The sequence below is a fragment of the Pseudophryne corroboree genome, chromosome 9 (genome assembly GCF_028390025.1).
Source record: "Pseudophryne corroboree isolate aPseCor3 chromosome 9, aPseCor3.hap2, whole genome shotgun sequence".
NCBI classification, from domain to species: domain Eukaryota; kingdom Metazoa; phylum Chordata; class Amphibia; order Anura; family Myobatrachidae; genus Pseudophryne; species Pseudophryne corroboree.
Window position 1 is genome coordinate 326,869,067 of NC_086452.1, and position 20,481 is coordinate 326,889,547.

Sequence of the window (20,481 nt, forward strand, 5' to 3'; positions counted from 1 at the left end):
CATTCTACCAGAAAGGTGGGCTCGTCCTGGGCGGCTGCCCGGGGGGTCTCGGCATTACAGCTTTGCCGAGCGGCTACTTGGTTGGGTTCAAACACCTTTGCGAAGTTCTACAAGTTTGATACCCTGGCTGATGAGGACCTCATGTTTGGTCAATCGGTGCTGCAGAGTCATCCGCACTCTCCCGCCCGTTCCTGGAGCTTTGGTATAAACCCCATGGTTCTTGAAGTGACCCCAGCATCCTCTAGGACGTATGAGAAAATAGGATTTTAATACCTACCGGTAAATCCTTTTCTCTTAGTCCGTAGAGGATGCTGGGCGCCCGTCCCAAGTGCGTACTATATCTGCAGTTGTTCGTTGTGGTTACACACATGTTGTGTTATGTTTATAGTCAGCCTGTTGCTGATGTTGTTCATGCCGTTGACTTGCGTTGTGTTAAATGCCATGTTGTACGGTGTGCTTGAGGTGTGAGCTGGTATGTATCTCACCTTAGTTTAACAATAAATCCTTTTCCTCAAAATGTCCGTCTCTCTGGGCACAGTTCATATAACTGGAGTCTGGAGGAGGGGCATAGAGGGAGGAGCTAGTTCACACCCCTTTGAAAGTCTTAAAGTGCCCATGTCTCCTGCGGATCCCGTCTATACCCCGTGGTTCTTGAAGTGACCCCAGCATCCTCTACGGACTAAGAGAAAAGGATTTACCGGTAGGTATTAAAATCCTATTTTTTGTTCACTGGATATTTTATTGTATGCCATGTTATCTCCTCTCCTCATGATAATATTGCTATGCCTCAATTTTTATCATTGTTTATTATTGTTATGACAGTATTGCCTTTTGGTTACATGTGTAATGGTAGGTTAAGTTTTCAACTTATGTTCTCTAAACAGGGTGGTTTTGGCTGGGAGCTCCGCCTTCCAAACAACTTTGCACCCTGTTTTATTTCAATTGCGTGAATTGTGAAATTGTCTTTCTTCCAATTGTTATTGGAGTACTCTTTGTACTCCTTCTTCTTTCTCTTCTTCTTCCCTCCTTCCCCTTCTCCCCTTCCCAGCATTTTTTTATGATATTTTTTGCGGAGTCTGTCATTTGTTTATTACCAATACTTTACAATATATGGCATAGATTAAGGTGGGCTCTTGGAATGTGGTTGTATCCACTCTCCAATTAAACGTAAGAAACTACTACTCTATTTAAAATAAGCTACATTTAGATTTAGTACTATTGCAAAAGACACACTTAATACTTTCAGAAACATTAAAATTATCCACCCTGGGATGGACAGTTCTTGCAACTGACCCCTATTCTTCCAAAGCCAGGGGAGTTACTCTGTTGGCAAAAAAACGACTACCTATAGAAATACTCCACACTGATATTGACCCTGACGGTAGATATGTACTGGTTAATCTTTCCCTCTTTAACTCTCAGTATACTTTTTGTAATATCTATGCCCCTAATTCTCACCATGCTACATTTTTTCGCATGATACTACGCAAACTGACCCCTTTTAGGTCCAACTATTTACTTTTAGGAGGCGACTTTAATATGGTTTCCTCCCCATTTATGGACTCTAATTCATCTGCACGCAGAAGGCCTCCCCCTAAGATTGGCATCCCTTTTCTTTCACAAGAATTAATGCTAACTGATGCCTGGAGAGCTCTGCACCCCATCGATAGGGACTTCACATGTTTATCTGCCGCTCATGGGTCGCTCTCACGGATTGATTATATTCTTTTGTCTGATCCTCTCTTTTCTAATATTATAGATGCTAACATTGAACCAATGTTTCTTTCTGACCATTCCCTTATCTGAGTATCTTTTTCTTCTTCTTTAGATATGGGCTCCTATAAAGTTTGGCGCTTTCCATCTTACTTCGCTTCTTCCTTGGGTTTCCGCAATAAGCTTGATGTGTTTTGGGAAGAGTTCAGACTTGATAATCTTTCCACTTTGGAGTCAGACCCTATCCTCTTCTGGCAGACATCTAAGGCTGTGATTAGGGGTCGCATAATTCAATATGTCTCCCAGACTAAAAAAGAACGTGCTTCCGCATATAAACTCCTCCAATCTCAATTAACAACAGCCTACCAAATTTATTAGACTTCCCCGACCCCAGGTAATAAATCTGGTTTTGTTTTGGCCAAACACAAATTTGATGGCCTCCTCGCTTCTATGGGTGATAAACATTCTTTTTACAAAGATAAGTTTGGTAACAAAATAGGCCACCTGCTTTCCAATTTAGTGAAATCCTCCACACCCTCCTCTCTCATACACTCTATCCAATGCCCTGACGGCACTTATACCTCCATGGGCAAAGATATTGGCCCTCATTCCGAGTCGTTCGCTCGTTCTTTTTTTTCGCATCGCAGTGAAAATCAGCTTAGAGCGCATGCGCAATGTTCGCACTGCGACTGCGCTAAGTAATTCTGCTATGAAGAAAGGATTTTTACTCACGGCTTTTTGTTCGCACCGGCGAACGTAGTGTGATTGACAGGAAATGGGTGTTACTGGGCGGAAACACAGCGTTTTATGGGCGTGTGGCTGAAAACGCTACCGTTTCCGGAAAAAATGCAGGAGTGGCCGGAGAAACGGGGGAGTGTCTGGGCGAACGCTGGGTGTGTTTGTGACGTCAAACCAGGAACGACAAGCACTGAACTGATCGCACAGGCAGAGTAAGTCTGGAGCTACTCTAAAACTGCTACGTTTTTTTTGTTCGCAATATTGCGTAAACTTCGTTCGCACTTTTAGGATGCTAAGATACACTCCCAGTAGGCGTAGACTAAGCGTGTGTAACTCTGCTAAATTCGCCTTGCGACCGATCAACTCGGAATGAGGGCCATTGCTTCCTTATTTCAAAATGTTTATACTGAGTCTATTGATACCCTTTCCATTCCAACCGACTCTCATGCTACTATAGGCGCACCATTCACACCTCAGGAAATTGAAGCACCCATAAAACAGTTTAAACCCGTGAAGTCCACTGGTCCGGATGGGTTCTCGGGAGAGTATTCTAAAATACTCCTCTCAAGACTCGTAGGCCCATTGGTATTGGTTTTTAATGTCCTGCTTACTGCTCCTTCTATGCCCAAATATTTTACAGATGCTATTATCCGCCTGCTGCCTAAGCCGGGCAGGAACCCCCACCTACCTGGTTCCTACAGACCAATAGCTGTACTCAATGTAGACTATAAATTGTTCACTAAACTTATTTCAGATAGGATAAAATATCTGCTGCTCGGGGTGATTCATTCGGACCAGACGGGCTTCATAGTCGGTAGACATTCCTCAGCTAATATCCGCAAAGTTATTGCGGCTTCCCATTGGATAGGCTCCACTTTAGATACCACCGCCTCTTTTGTACTATCACTCGACTCTGAGAAATCGTTCGATTTGGTTTCCTGGGAACACTTACTTAATACCCTTAACAAATTTTATTTTCCTTGTCAATTGACCTCTCTTCTACGTATACTATATACTGACTCCCACTCTCGAATTATATGTAATGGATACCTGTCAGCCCCTATACCCCTGGGCAGGGGCACCAGACAGGGCTGCCCCCTCTCCCCCCTACTATTTGCATTGGCCATTGAACCCTTAGCGATTGCTCTCCGCAGCCTTCCTGAATTTCAAGGTATACGTATCGCTCATCATTCCCTCAAAATAGCGTTATTCGCGGATGACATGTTAGTGTTTCTCTCTGATCCTCTCGTCTCCACCCTGGCCATTCTTCATTCCATTAATTCTTTTGGCCTTTTCTCAGGCCTCTACCCATGTCCCTTATGGGAAGAACTGCTGTGCTGAGAAGCATTATTTTTCCTAAGCTTTCTTCAAAGCTGTAGCATTTAGATATATTTTTGACTGGTTACTTTCTCGTTCTACCAAACACTCTGCGCTCCATATAATCTTTGTGCTCTCCTACATACCCCTAAAACTGCTCTTCCTATGTCTATCCGTATTAACCCTCTCTTTTGGGATACCTATTTGGCATGGTGGTCTGTAAACAAATCACTTAAAAGAAACCCGGGTCATTCTAAATTTCTCCTTTTGTGGTAACCCCCGTTTCCCAGCGGCTTTAGACAATGCAAGGTTCTTCCATTGGCAACATAAAGGCATTGCACTAATTAAAGACGTGTTTGATCCTGGGAGTGTATTGATGTCCTTTTCTGACTTAATTAACAATTACCAGATCCCACGTGCAGACTTTTTTATGTACCTGCAATTACGTCATTATGTCCTTTCCTTACCCCCCCCCCCCTCTCCCCATATGACTTGACCCTTGGCGTTGACCCTCTCATGCAAACTGTTGCTTTAGTTTCACTTTCCCCTTATAGAACCTCCTATATATATTGGGACATCCTATCTGGATTTGAATCAAAGCTCTGGGCTTCGCATGTTAAGAGCTGGAAGATGGATTACCTCTCTCCCATGTCTCACAAAGTATTCATAGATCATTTTCCCACTATCCTCAGAGTGCTCCATTCGACACAACTTCAAAAGACACATATAAAATTTACACATAGAGCCTACATCACACCAGGCCAACAAAAACATATGGGGGGTAATTCCAAGTTGATCGCAGCAGGAAATTTTTTAGCAGTTGGGCAAAACCATGTGCACTGCAGGGGGGGGGCAGATATAACATGTGCAGAGAGTGTTAGATTTGGGTGGGTTATTTTGTTTCTGTGCAATGTAAATACTGGCTGCTTTATTTTTACACTGCAATTTAGATTTCAGTTTGAATACACCACACCCAAATCTAACTCTCTCTGCACATGTTATATCTGTCCCCCCCTGCAGTGCACATGGTTTTGCCCAACTGCTAACAAAGTTCCTGCTGCGATCAACTCAGAATTACCCCTATGGTTCCTTCTGAATCTGGAAACTGTCTAAAGTGTGGAACCCCCAATGCTTTGTTCCTACATTGTTTTTGGAACTGCCCTAAGATAAAGAAATTCTGGTGCAAAGCTTTATGGTTTATTATCTCAACATTCCATCTTAAACTAAAGTTAAATTGCAAAGCAATGCTTGGGCTGATTTTCACGTATTGGGACATCCCTTCACAATGCAAACACCTTATCCCATTATTATATGTTATTCTAACTTTAGGGAAAAAGTTGATCCTTACTAATTAGATTGTCAAATCTCCCCCTAGGCTTGATATTTTACGTTCACGCCTTATTCGTACCTTATACTTAGATCGCCAGTCAACCTTACCCAATGTCGACAGTAATGTTATACGCATTTATAGAATCTTTGGATTCTTCCCAACAACAACATGTGCTATCTCGATTTGATTCGACAACATGGTTCTTACTACGTCGCATTACCACTGGCCTCTAAGTATGTTTGTTCCTTATACTACTGATTATTCAACTGGCCTGCTATGTGAATTCTTTTCTAATTTTTGATACTCATCTTGTTACATGCCTGTCGTAGGAATGTTTTTCTATGGTCTATTATTTATTTATTATTTATTTATTAAAAGTTTCTTATATAGCGCAGCAAATTCCGTTGCGCTTTACAATTGGAAATAACAATGATATAACAAACTGGGTGATAACAAACAGTCATAGAGGTAGGAAGGCCCTGCTCGCAAGCCTACAATCTATAGGGTTGCAATCTATGCCGACACAGACTCCGTACCCTCTGCCCCCCCCAGTTCATTCTCCTTGCTCTTTCTCTATCTTCTCTAATTTTACTCCCTTTCTTATATGTGCTATTTGTGCAAGTGTATCTTCTCACCTGATTGCAGGTTAATACGGAACTATTTTGAATGGGTGTGGTTCATCAAATCGACAGTGTCTAGGTCGACAATGTTTAGGTCGACCACTATAGGTCGACAGTCACTAGGTCGACATGGATGGAAGGTCGACAGGGTTTCTAGGTCGACATGTGCTAGGTCGACAGGTCTAAAGGTCGACATGAGGATTTTTTTATTTTTCGTTTTCTTCGTAGAGTGACCGGGATCCCAAATTAGTGCACTGCGTCCCCTCGCATGGCTCGCTTCGCTCGCCATGCTTCGGGCATGGTGCCTTCGCTCCGCTACCGCTTCGCTCGGCACACTTTACCGTTCCAATCGTAGTCCACGTGGATCGTTAAGTATGAAAAAAAATCAAAAAAAGAAAAAAAATGTGAAAAACTCATGTCGACCTTTAGACCTGTCGACCTAGCACATGTCGACCTAGAAACCCTGTCGACATTCCATCCATGTCGACCTAGTGACTGTCGACCTATAGTGGTCGACCTAAACATTGTCGACCTAGACACTGTCGATCTTCAGACCGGATCCCATTTTGAATACTGTATTGTTCTACTATTAACAATAGACTCCATGATATGCTTGTCTCATCTTTTGACATGTTTGATTGTCTTCTTTCTCCCGCTTTCAAGAATGCACAAATGTATGTATGTATGTATGTATGTATGTATCTATCATACTTGCCTACCTGACCCTCTCCATGAGGGAGAAAATGCTCTGTTCCTGGACTTTCCTGGTAATGTATGATTGCCATCACCTGTGGTGAAACACCTTCTTATCAATTAACTAGCTCACCACAGGTGATGGCAATCATACATTACCAGGAAAGTCCAGGAACAGAGCATTTTCTCCCTCGTGGAGAGGGTCAGGTAGGCAAGTATGGTATGTATGTATGTATGTATGTATGTATGTATATATGTATGTATGTATGTATGTATCTATCTTACTTTGCTACCTTCTAAAAACTCAATAAACATATTTAAAAAAATAAAATAAAGAAGAAGAGTAGTGAAAGTGTTGTAGAATTTTCCAGGTGAGGAATAATGTCTTCTTGCTTGCCACCTCTTTGTATCCCTTTCCTAGTAGAAAGAGGATATTCCAATAACTAATCATCTATAAATCTGTAGTACATACATAATGCCACCCACGCATATAAGCAGTGGCGGATCCAGGGGGGGGCACTCGGGCCCGTGCCCCCCCTGTCATTTGTGGCTTCCCCCCCCACCCACCCCGCAGCGTCGGCGCCGCACAGGGAGATGACGGGCGCCCGCTAAGATTGTGTTACCAGCGGGCGCCCGTCTCCCTGCACAGCGGTAGCCGGAGGCAGGAGCTCAGTACTGAGCTCCGGCTTCCGGCGCTGTCACTGTGCAGCGTGCGCTATGGGAGAGACGTCAGTCATGACGTCTCTCTCATAGTGCTGAGGAGAGGACGCCAGCCAGGAGGAGGACTGCAGCGGCGCGGGAACGGGGCTCGGTAAGTATTATGTTTTTTTCTTCCTTAATGCAGCGGGGGCATCTCCTGGGGGAAACTACGGGGGGACATTACTACTGGGGGGGGGCACCAACAAGGGGCATTACTACTGGGGGGGGCATCAACAAGGGGCATTACTACTGAGGGGGGGCATTACTACTGGGGGCATTATAACTGGGGGCATCACTACTGGGGGGGCAGCTACTGGGGGCATTATTACTGGGGGGGCAGCTACTGGGGGCATTATTACTGGGGGGCACCTACAGGGGGCATTACTACTTGGGGGCTAAACTACAGGGGGAGCCAAACTACTGGTGGCATAACTACAGGGGCCAAACTATTGGGGGCATTACTACTTGGGGGCTAAACTACAGGGGTATTACTACTTGGGGGCTAAACTACAGGGGCATTACTACTTGGGGGCTAAACTACAGGGGGAGCCAAACTACTGGGGGCATAACTACAGGGGCCAAACTATTGGGGGCATTACTACTGGAGGCTAAACTATAAGGGGGGCATAACTACAGGGGCTAAACTGCAATGGGGCAAACTACAGGGGGGCATTACTACTGGTGGCTAAACTATAAGGGGGGCATAACTACAGGGGCTAAACTACAATGGGGCAAACTATAGGGGGGCATTACTACTGGTGGCTAAACTACTGGGGTCATAACTGCAGGGGCATTACCACTGGGGGCATAATGACTGGGGGCATTACTACAGGCAACATTACTACTGGGGGCAATACAGGCATTGCATAAGGGACACCACTACTATGGGGTCTATATAAGGGGCACTACCAGTACAGTGGACATTGCATAATGAGCGCTACAACTGTGGGCATTGTATAAGAAGCGCCACCTCACATGCACCGAAGCCGCACGCAAATGTACTTGCCCCTTCCATGGTACCCCCCCTATCATTTTCTTCTGGATCCGCCCCTGCATATAAGAAATGTATACTACTGAGCTAAGGCTGGATAGTTTGATTAACAATGCTTATAACCAACTTCTATACACAATTCTTTTTAAAATTATGAAATTACACGGCAATACAACTGAAACAGTACTAACATGGATGCTCTACAATACAGCATTGTAGCTTAGATTGCCCTTTGACAATCAAGCATTATAAAGGTTAGTGGTAAAATACCCAAGTAGGTTTTGACAGGAGTAAAGTACAATTCATTGATTTAGGTTTTTATTTTGTCTTGGCAGCGAATAAACGCCCTTGGATTTTATTCCCAAAATATCCAGCTGAACTTGTTTGGTGACATGCCATAATGTATTACTGTTTAATCTGCCAAGACCTGTATGCTTCTGCTTAGCCTAGTTAATATTGCAAAACTTGTTGTTAGGCGCAGCGGTCTTCGGCCGTGCCCTGACTGAGCAGCGGTCACGGCCGCCGCGCCTCTCTTCTTCCCTGTCCCCCGCACGGCGCCTAGCAACGCCAGGACGCCGTGCGCACGATAGCCGCCGGGTCCCTGGCAACGCAGGACGCCGTGCGTGCAGGGCCGCCGGGTGCATAGCAACGGGGATGTCACGATCCGGGTATCTGGACGCCATTTCTTACCCATCAGATGCCTCCTAAGGCTGGCTCAGCGCTCCAGGACCGGATCCCATCTGTTATCCTGATGTGCATATTCCCGCATCCTCTCCTGTCTCTCTGGACGCTGTCACAGTAACGCCTTATACATCTGGCATGGCGTCTCCCGCGGCCTCCGCCGCCGTTCCTGAGCTTCTGCATTCAGAGTGGCGATTACGTCAGCCGCGGCCTCCGCTGTTTCCGCGTGGTTGGATGTGCACCTGTCAGCCTGGCGTCTCCTGTCTCCGGTGGCCGGCGCCGCCATTACTGTTTTCCAGACCACATGGATTACAAACCAAACTTCCCTCCAAGTGTCTGCATGGGCGCAGCCATCTTGGATTCTGTCATCTGATCATATTCACCAATCTGCTGTCTGTATTATTAATTTGCATAATTGCCTAGCCAATGCCTTCCTTGCTGCAGGTATAAATAGGTTGTGCCTGAGCAAGGAAGGCGTCAGTGCTTTGGTTGTCAAACCTAGTTCCAGTTTGTCTCTCTCCTGTGAATGTCTTCCAGGTTCCAACTCCTGTCTCCAGACTTCTGCTATAGAGACCCGCACCAGCATTCCATCTGCGGTGTAGCCTGACTCTCCGATCCATTCTGGACTCACCTGTTTCCAGCTACAACATCACCTGCTTCCAGCTCAGCTTCCAGCAGTGTACAGCTTCTCTTAAAGGGCCGGTGTCCTTTCTGCAGTTTACCACTCTCCTCCGGTATTATTATTTCTCCGCTCTCAAATTCTATATTTCATCTATATTGCATCGCTCTCAAGCTTTATCTATTATTTAACTGGTTCCAGCCAGTATCCACTCCGTGCCAACACCTGTCTGGTTCTAACCAGTACCCACAGCAGCATTTTATCTACAGCAGTCCAGCTTTCCCTGGAACACCAGCTGGTACGACCCTGGGCTTTCCTCATTGCTACAGTTGAGCCTGGTAAGGACTTTCCAACTTGCAGATAATAAGAACTGTCTCATACCACCAGAGCTCTGTGGCCCCTGCCACCCTGTAGTACCCAGGAACTGTATTATTATTTCTCTGCTGATTTTTATGTTTCTTTTTACTGCTACTGTGATGCATGGAGTTTGTCATAAATAAATATCATTGACTTTTACTCAAGTTGTCGTGGTCACGCCTTCGGGCGGTTTCTCTTCATGTTACTTACATGTCCAGGGGTCTGATACAACCTCCCAGGTTCTGGTACATCTCAGCCCCTACAACTGAGGCTGCCTTCCGTCAGCTCAGGCCCTCAGTTGTGACAGTAAGCACTGACCAAATGAATCCAGCCGGAGACCAGGATCAAGCGGCCAGGCCGATGCAAGAACTGGCAGCCCGACTTGAACATCAGGAGGCTGCACAGGGCCACATCATCCGCTGTCTCCAGGATCTCTCTACTCGGCTGGATGGGATTCAGACAACTCTCCGTGGATCAGACGCGTCCGGTGCGTCAACCACAGTGACTCCAGCTATAACCCCATCCACCTTACCCGTTTCTGCTCCACGTCTTCATCTTCCAACGCCAGCAAAATTTGACGGTTCTCCAAGATTCTGCAGGGGATTTCTCAACCAGTGTGAGATTCAGTTTGAGCTACAACCTGGCAATTTTCCCAGTGACCGTACAAAAATTGCCTACATCATCTCTCTTCTCAGTGGCTCAGCCCTTGATTGGGCATCACCGTTATGGGAGAGGTCCGACACCCTGCTATCTTCTTACACTGCATTCGTGTCAACATTCAGGCGCATCTTCGACAAGCCAGGCCGGGTAACTTCAGCTTCGTCTGAGATTCTCCGTTTACACCAGGGATCACGTACTGTAGGACAATATCTTATACAGTTCCAGATCCTGGCATCCGAACTGGCATGGAACGACGAGGCCCTGTATGCTGCATTCTGGCATGGTTTATCTGAGTGTATTAAAGACGAGTTAGCTACCAGAGACTTACCCTCCAAGTTAGATGAGCTAATCTCACTTTGTACAAAAGTTGACTTACGTTTCAGAGAGAGAGCAACTGAGCGTGGAGGATCATCTGCTCCAAAATCTTCTGCTCCTCCTCCTCGCCAACTGTCACCAACTAAAGATGAGCCCATGCAAATTGGCCGTTCCCGTTTAACTCCTGCTGAGCACCGAAGACGTCTCTCCGAGTCTCTCTGTCTTTATTGTGCAGCTCCGTCTCACACCATTAATGCTTGTCCCAAACGTCCGGGACTCCAGACCCTAGCTCGCCAAGGAGAGGGCCGGCTAGGAGTAATGATCTCCTCTCCATCCCCTCAAGAATGTAATCTCCCAGTCTCGCTTCAAGTTGCTCAACGTTATCAGAACGTCATTGCCCTCCTTGATTCCGGAGCAGCTGGGAACTTTATTACCGAAGCCTATGTTAAACGGTGGTTCCTACCCACCGAGAGACTTCCTTCCTCCTTTTCCTTAACTGCCGTGGATGGCAGTAAAATTTTTGATACAGTTATTGCTCTAAGGACTCTACCAGTTCGTCTGAGAGTGGGAGTTCTTCATTCCGAACTTATTTCACTTTTAGTGATTCCAAGAGCCACACATCCTGTGGTCCTGGGCCTTCCATGGCTCCGTCTTCACAATCCTACAATTGATTGGACGACTACGCAAATCCTGGCATGGGGTCCCTCCTGTGCTGAGACATGTTTGTTTAAAGTGTTGCCTGTCTGTTCTTCCTCCCCCAGGTCGTCTGATGTTCCACCTCCTCCATATCAAGATTTCACGGATGTGTTCAGTAAGGCTTCTGCTGATGTCCTTCCTCCTCATAGAGAATGGGACTGCCCGATTGATCTCGTTCCAGGGAAGGTTCCACCTCGAGGCCGAACTTATCCGTTGTCTCTGCCCGAGACGCATTCTATGGAGGAATACATTAAAGAGAACCTAGCAAAGGGGTTCATTCGACCTTCTTCTTCTCCAGCCGGCGCAGGCTTCTTTTTTGTAAAAAAGAAAGATGGTGGTCTGCGGCCGTGCATCGACTACAGAGGTTTGAACGACATTACCATCAAGAACCGCTATCCTTTACCCCTGATTACTGAGCTCTTTGACAGAGTTAGCGGAGCTACCATCTTTACAAAGCTGGACTTGAGAGGTGCATACAATCTCATCCGGATCCGTGAGGGTGACGAGTGGAAGACCGCATTTAACACCCGTGACGGACATTATGAGTACCTCGTCATGCCCTTCGGATTGAGCAATGCTCCAGCTGTCTTCCAGCATTTCGTCAATGAGATCTTCAGAGACATTCTATACCGTCATGTCGTGGTCTATCTAGATGATATCCTCATTTTTGCCAACAATTTAGAGGAACATCGTTTTTGGGTAAAGGAGGTTCTGTCCCGTCTCCGTGTCAATCATCTCTATTGCAAATTAGAGAAATGCGTCTTTGAAGTCAAGTCCATTCCGTTTCTAGGGTACATTGTGTCCGGTTCCGGACTAGAGATGGATCCTGAGAAACTACAAGCAATCCAGAATTGGCCGGTACCCTTAACCCTCAAAGGGGTCCAGAGGTTCTTAGGGTTCGCCAATTATTACCGAAAGTTTATACGAGACTTTTCCACCATTGTGGCGCCTATTACTGCTTTCACCAAGAAGGGTGCTAACCCGTCCAAGTGGTCTGAAGAAGCCATGCAAGCTTTTCATCTTTTAAAACAGAGGTTCATCTCTGCGCCTGTCCTGAAACAGCCTGACATCGACTCTCCTTTCATCTTAGAGGTGGATGCCTCCTCCGTTGGAGTAGGAGCGGTGTTATCTCAGAGGGCTAAAGATGGCCATTTACATCCTTGCAGTTTCTTCTCACGGAAGTTCTCCCCAGCGGAACGCAACTATGCCATTGGCGACCAGGAGTTGCTAGCCATCAAGCTCGCTCTAGAGGAGTGGAGATATCTGTTGGAGGGAGCCTCTCATTCAATCACCATCCTTACAGACCACAAGAACCTTCTATATCTGAAAGGCGCACAATGTCTCAACCCTCGTCAGGCCAGATGGGCACTTTTCTTTTCCAGGTTCGACTTTAAACTCCAGTTCTGTCCGGGCTCTCAGAATCGCAAGGCCGATGCCCTTTCCCGCTCATGGGAGCAAGAAAATGAGTCAGAGTCTTCAGACAAGCATCCTATTATAAATCCGTTGGCATTCTCCACGGTAGGGATGGACTCTACGCCCCCATCAGGGAAAAGTTTTGTGAAGCCGACACTAAGGAAGAAGCTTATGCATTGGGCCCATGCTTCCCGCTTTGCCGGACATACAGGTATCCAAAAAACCCTGGAGTTTATCTCTAGGTCCTATTGGTGGCCAACTCTGAAAAAGGACGTTTTGGAGTTTATTGCATCTTGCCCAAAGTGTGCTCAACATAAAGTATCCCGCCAGTCGCCTGCGGGGCAACTGGTTCCACTATCTGTTCCCCGTCGACCATGGACCCATTTGTCGATGGATTTTATTACTGATTTGCCCATGTGCAACAAGTTCAATACCATCTGGGTGGTAGTTGACCGGTTCACCAAGATGGCACACTTCATTCCTCTCACCGGTCTTCCGTCAGCTTCCAAGTTGGCTCAAGTATTCATACAAGAGATCTTCCGACTCCACGGTCTTCCAGAAGAAATTATCTCAGATCGAGGAGTTCAATTCACAGCCAAATTCTGGCGAAGTTTATGTCAAGTCCTCCAAGTCAAGCTAAAGTTTTCCACGGCTTACCATCCTCAGACCAATGGTCAAACTGAGAGGGTGAATCAGGACTTGGAGTCCTTCCTCCGCATCTATGTGTCCTCCTCTCAAGATGACTGGGTTCAATTACTTCCCTGGGCCGAGTTCTGTCATAACAACCAGTATCATTCTTCATCTTCTTCAACACCATTCTTCACCAACTTTGGATTCCACCCTAAAGTCCCTGAGTTCCAACCGCTTCCAGCAACTTCTGTTCCCGCAGTGGATATCACCTTGCATCAGTTTGCCAATATCTGGAAGAGCGTACGATCATCTCTGCTCAAGGCATCGTTCAGGTACAAGAAGTTTGCGGATAAGAAGCGTCGAGCAGTTCCTGCTCTCAAGGTGGGTGATCGGGTATGGTTATCCACGAAGAATTTGAGGTTGAGAGTTCCCAGTATGAAGTTTGCACCTCGCTTCATCGGTCCTTTTAAAATTGATCAAGTCATCAATCCTGTTGCTTACAGACTCCAGTTACCTCCTTTCTTAAAAATACCCAGGACATTCCATGTTTCCCTGTTGAAACCGTTAATCTTGAATCGGTTTCATTCCTCACTTCCTCCAACTCCGAAAGTCCAAACTCAACGAGGCGTTGAGTATGAAGTGGCCAAGATCCTGGACTCACGTCACCGCTACGGTCAACTTCAGTATCTTATTGACTGGAAGGGTTATGGCCCTGAGGAACGTTCATGGACCAATGCTTCTGATGTCCATGCTCCTGCCTTGGTCCGGAGATTCCATTCCAAGTTTCCTCAAAAGCCAAAGAAGTGTCCTGGGGCCACTCCTAAAGGGGGGGGTGCTGTCACGATCCGGGTATCTGGACGCCATTTCTTACCCATCAGATGCCTCCTAAGGCTGGCTCAGCGCTCCAGGACCGGATCCCATCTGTTATCCTGATGTGCATATTCCCGCATCCTCTCCTGTCTCTCTGGACGCTGTCACAGTAACGCCTTATACATCTGGCATGGCGTCTCCCGCGGCCTCCGCCGCCGTTCCTGAGCTTCTGCATTCAGAGTGGCGATTACGTCAGCCGCGGCCTCCGCTGTTTCCGCGTGGTTGGATGTGCACCTGTCAGCCTGGCGTCTCCTGTCTCCGGTGGCCGGCGCCGCCATTACTGTTTTCCAGACCACATGGATTACAAACCAAACTTCCCTCCAAGTGTCTGCATGGGCGCAGCCATCTTGGATTCTGTCATCTGATCATATTCACCAATCTGCTGTCTGTATTATTAATTTGCATAATTGCCTAGCCAATGCCTTCCTTGCTGCAGGTATAAATAGGTTGTGCCTGAGCAAGGAAGGCGTCAGTGCTTTGGTTGTCAAACCTAGTTCCAGTTTGTCTCTCTCCTGTGAATGTCTTCCAGGTTCCAGCTCCTGTCTCCAGACTTCTGCTATAGAGACCCGCACCAGCATTCCATCTGCGGTGTAGCCTGACTCTCCGATCCATTCTGGACTCACCTGTTTCCAGCTACAACATCACCTGCTTCCAGCTCAGCTTCCAGCAGTGTACAGCTTCTCTTAAAGGGCCGGTGTCCTTTCTGCAGTTTACCACTCTCCTCCGGTATTATTATTTCTCCGCTCTCAAATTCTACATTTCATCTATATTGCATCGCTCTCAAGCTTTATCTATTATTTAACTGGTTCCAGCCAGTATCCACTCCGTGCCAACACCTGTCTGGTTCTAACCAGTACCCACAGCAGCATTTTATCTACAGCAGTCCAGCTTTCCCTGGAACACCAGCTGGTACGACCCTGGGCTTTCCTCATTGCTACAGTTGAGCCTGGTAAGGACTTTCCAACTTGCAGATAATAAGAACTGTCTCATACCACCAGAGCTCTGTGGCCCCTGCCACCCTGTAGTACCCAGGAACTGTATTATTATTTCTCTGCTGATTTTTATGTTTCTTTTTACTGCTACTGTGATGCATGGAGTTTGTCATAAATAAATATCATTGACTTTTACTCAAGTTGTCGTGGTCACGCCTTCGGGCGGTTTCTCTTCATGTTACTTACATGTCCAGGGGTCTGATACAACCTCCCAGGTTCCGGTACATCTCAGCCCCTACAACTGAGGCTGCCTTCCGTCAGCTCAGGCCCTCAGTTGTGACAGGGGACGCCACAGGTGGACTGCGTTCCCCATTGCTAAGAACAGTTAATTAGGTTGCTCGTGCAGCAGGGCAGCTGCACGGCAACTAGTAATTAGGGTCTGGGGGCTGGTCCTGCTGGCCCTCCTGTTATTGGCCAGCAGGGCCTTTTTATGTGAGCCAGCACACTGCAGCCCCGCTGGTGATAGCTTCTTGTATGCTATTCCTGCCTTGCAGAACTCTGTTCCTGTCAGCCGTGTTTGGTGGATCTTGCTCCCTGCCCTTTGGTACTTTGGAGGTCCGAAGCCGGTCCTGGGAATCCTTCTAGTCCTTGCGAACCTGTTTGTCATCTGGGGTTCTCGCCCGGTTTCGTGAGTAGCGGCTGCTGCCGCGTGTTGCGGCCTATGCCGCTTAGTGTTTACTTTACTGTGAAGTGGTGCATTTGCGGAGGTTTCCGCTTTCACTGTCCTCCCTGGAACTCGGTGGTGCCGTGTAGGGGAGTGGACAGTGGTTTCTTTGTAGTTCTTTTCCTTTGGCGGCGTGCCGCACATACGTTTAGTTTTTAGGTAGTTTATAGCCCCTAGCGTGGTTGTTTCAGTTAGAGGTCCCCTTGTTATTACCCTGTCTCAGTTCACGCCTTGTCTCTCTTTAAGACCTGAGGGGGCATCGGAGTTGGGCAGACCTAATCCGCCCTTCAAACGCGGCTGCCATGGGCCCAAGAAACCATAGTCGTTCAGGCGTGAATTGATAACACGGGTAAGACAATGGAGGTAGGGTGCTAGGGGCTATTTCCTTCCCATTTCCCAATCCCAGCATTCCGTCTTGGTGCTCAGGACTCACTACATAAGATCTCCCCTGTCCTGAGCATCAGGATCGTAACATTATCACCGGCCCACATAAAAAAAAAGGGGGTTTAATTTTTTCCGTTGTATTGATGGGCCTAGAAATTCGGCCCCATGAATCCGGCAGGTTTAGGGCCAAACCCCAGTCAGCTTTTGGTTAACCAAATACAGGAATTAACTCAGATGGTTCAGGACCTTACTCTTCGGGTGAGATCGCAGGAAGATCTTTTGCGAGCCTCCCCGAGTATGGTTCCAGAACCAAAGATGCATTTTCCTGACCGTTTTTCGGGTAACCGAAAGGATTTTTTTTATTTTAAGGAAGCTTGTAAGCTTTATTTTCGTTTAAGGCCCCGTTCCTCTGGTACTGAGTCTCAGCGGGTCGGGATTGTGATGTCTCTACTTCAGGGTGATCCACAGACCTGGGCGTTTGGGCTAAGAGCGGATGATGCTGCTTTGTTATCAGTAGACGCCTTTTTTAAATCCTTAGGCCTCTTATATGACGACCCAGATAGAGAAGCATCAGCTGAGAGTCACCTGCGTGCCCTTAAGCAAGGCAAAAATCCAGCAGAGGTGTATTGTACCGAATTTCGTCGTTGGTCGAACGACTGTGGCTGGAAAGACCCGGCCAGTGGCGCACCCAGGGGGGGTTTCCGAGTACCCAGAAACCCCCCTCCACTAAAAAAAAAAAAAAAAAAAAATTTTTTTTTTTTTTTTTTAGCTGCATGAGTATTATTAATGACTGTCTAGCATCCTCTGCAGCCTGCTGTCTTCCTGGTGGCACTTGCAAGTGCAATAAAAGTTTACTTTATTTTAAATATAGTACATATATATCCATGTGCCTACATATATACACATGTATATACATACATACATACATACATACATATAAACACACACACACACACATATGATATATATATATATACATGTGTATATATATTAGTGATGAGCGCCTGAAATTTTTCGGGTTTTGTGTTTTGGTTTTGGGTTCGGTTCCGCGGCCGTGTTTTGGGTTCGACCGCGTTTTGGCAAAACCTCACCGAATTTTTTTTGTCGGATTCGGGTGTGTTTTGGATTCGGGTGTTTTTTTCAAAAAACCCTAAAAAACAGCTTAAATCATAGAATTTGGGGGTCATTTTGATCCCATATTATTATTAACCTCAAAAACCATAATTTCCACTCATTTTCAGTCTATTCTGAATACCTCACACCTCACAATATTATTTTTAGTCCTAAAATTTGCACCGAGGTCGCTGGATGACTAAGCTAAGCGACCCTAGTGGCCGACACAAACACCTGGCCCATCTAGGAGTTGCACTGCAGTGTCACGCAGGATGTCCCTTCCAAAAAACCCTCCCCAAACAGCACATGACGCAAAGAAAAAAAGAGGCGCAATGAGGTAGCTGTGTGAGTAAGATTAGCGACCCTAGTGGCCGACACAAACACCGGGCCCATTTAGGAGTGGCACTGCAGTGTCACGCAGGATGTCCCTTCCAAAAAACCCTCCCCAAACAGCACATGACGCAAAGAAAAAAAGAGGCGCAATGAGGTAGCTGTGTGAGTAAGATTAGCGACCCTAGTGGCCGACACAAACACCGGGCCCATCTAGGAGTGGCACTGCAGTGTCACGTAGGATGTCCCTTCCAAAAAACCCTCCCCAAACAGCACATGATGCAAAGAAAAAAAGAGGCGCAATGAGGTAGCTGTGTGAGTAAGATTAGCGACCGTAGTGGCCGACACAAACACCGGGCCCATTTAGGAGTGGCACTGCAGTGTCACGCAGGATGTCCCTTCCAAAAAACCCTCCCCAAACAGCACATGACGCAAAGAAAAAAGAGGCGCAATGAGGTAGCTGTGTGAGTAAGATTAGCGACCCTAGTGGCCGACACAAACACCGGGCCCATCTAGGAGTGGCACTGCAGTGTCACGCAGGATGTCCCTTCCAAAAAACCCTCCCCAAACAGCACATGACGCAAAGAAAAAAAGAGGCGCAATGAGGTAGCTGTGTGAGTAAGATTAGCGACCGTAGTGGCCGACACAAACACCGGGCCCATTTAGGAGTGGCACTGCAGTGTCACGCAGGATGTCCCTTCCAAAAAACCCTCCCCAAACAGCACATGACGCAAAGAAAAAAAGAGGCGCAATGAGGTAGCTGTGTGAGTAAGATTAGCGACCCTAGTGGCCGACACAAACACCGGGCCCATCTAAGAGTGTCACTGCAGTGTCACGCAGGATGGCCCTTCCAAAAAACCCTCCCCAAACAGCACATGACGCAAAGAAAAAAAGAGGCGCAATGAGGTAGCTGTGTGAGTAAGATTAGCGACCGTAGTGGCCGACACAAACACCGGGCCCATTTAGGAGTGGCACTGCAGTGTCACGCAGGATGTCCCTTCCAAAAAACCCTCCCCAAACAGCACATGACGCAAAGAAAAAAAGAGGCGCAATGAGGTAGCTGTGTGAGTAAGATTAGCGACCCTAGTGGCCGACACAAACACCGGGCCCATCTAGGAGTGGCACTGCAGTGTCACGCAGGATGGCCCTTCCAAAAAACCCTCCCCAAACAGCACATGACGCAAAGAAAAAAAGAGGCGCAATGAGGTAGCTGACTGTGTGAGTAAGATAAGCGACCCTAGTGGCCGACACAAACACCGGGCCCATTTAGGAGTGGCACTGCAGTGTCACGCAGGATGTCCCTTCCAAAAAACCCTCCCCAAACAGCACATGACGCAAAGAAAAAGAAAAGAAAAAAGAGGTGCAAGATGGAATTGTCCTTGGGCCCTCCCACCCACCCTTATGTTGTATAAACAAAACAGGACATGCACACTTTAACCAACCCATCATTTCAGTGACAGGGTCTGCCACACGACTGTGACTGATATGACGGGTTGGTTTGGACCCCCCCCAAAAAAGAAGCAATTAATCTCTCCTTGCACAAACTGGCTCTACAGAGGCAAGATGTCCACCTCATCATCATCCTCCGATATATCACCGTGTACATCCCCCTCCTCACAGATTATCAATTCGTCCCCACTGGAATCCACCATCTCAGCTCCCTGTGTACTTTGTGGAGGCAATTGCTGCTGGTCAATATCTCCGCGGAGGAATTGATTATAATTCATTTTAATGAACATCATCTTCTCCACATTTTCTGGATGTAACCTCGTACGCCGATTGCTGACAAGGTGAGCGGCGGCACTAAACACTCTTTCGGAGTACACACTTGTGGGAGGGCAACTTAGGTAGAATAAAGCCAGTTTGTGCAAGGGCCTCCAAATTGCCTCTTTTTCCTGCCAGTATAAGTATGGACTGTGTGACGTGCCTACTTGGATGCGGTCACTCATATAATCCTCCACCATTCTTTCAATGGGGAGAGAATCATATGCAGTGACAGTAGACGACATGTCCGTAATCGTTGTCAGGTCCTTCAGTCCGGACCAGATGTCAGCATCAGCAGTCGCTCCAGACTGCCCTGCATCACCGCCAGCGGGTGGGCTCGGAATTCTGAGCCTTTTCCTCGCACCCCCAGTTGCGGGAGAATGTGAAGGAGGAGATGTTGACAGGTCGCGTTCCGCTTGACTTGACAATTTTCTCACCAGCAGGTCTTTCAACCCCAGCAGACTTGTGTCTGCCGGAAAGAGAGATCCAAGGTAGGCTTTAAATCTAGGATCGAGCATGGTGGCCAAAATGTAGTGCTCTGATTTCAACAGATTGACCACCCGTGAATCCTTGTTAAGCGAATTAAGGGCTCCATCCACAAGTCCCACATGCCTAGCGGAATCGCTCCGTGTTAGCTCCTCCTTCAATGTCTCCAGCTTCTTCTGCAAAAGCCTGATGAGGGGAATGACCTGACTCAGGCTGGCAGTGTCTGAACTGACTTCACGTGTGGCAAGTTCAAAGGGCAGCAGAACCTTGCACAACGTTGAAATCATTCTCCACTGCGCTTGAGACAGGTGCATTCCACCTCCTATATCGTGCTCAATTGTATAGGCTTGAATGGCCTTTTGCTGCTCCTCCAACCTCTGAAGCATATAGAGGGTTGAATTCCACC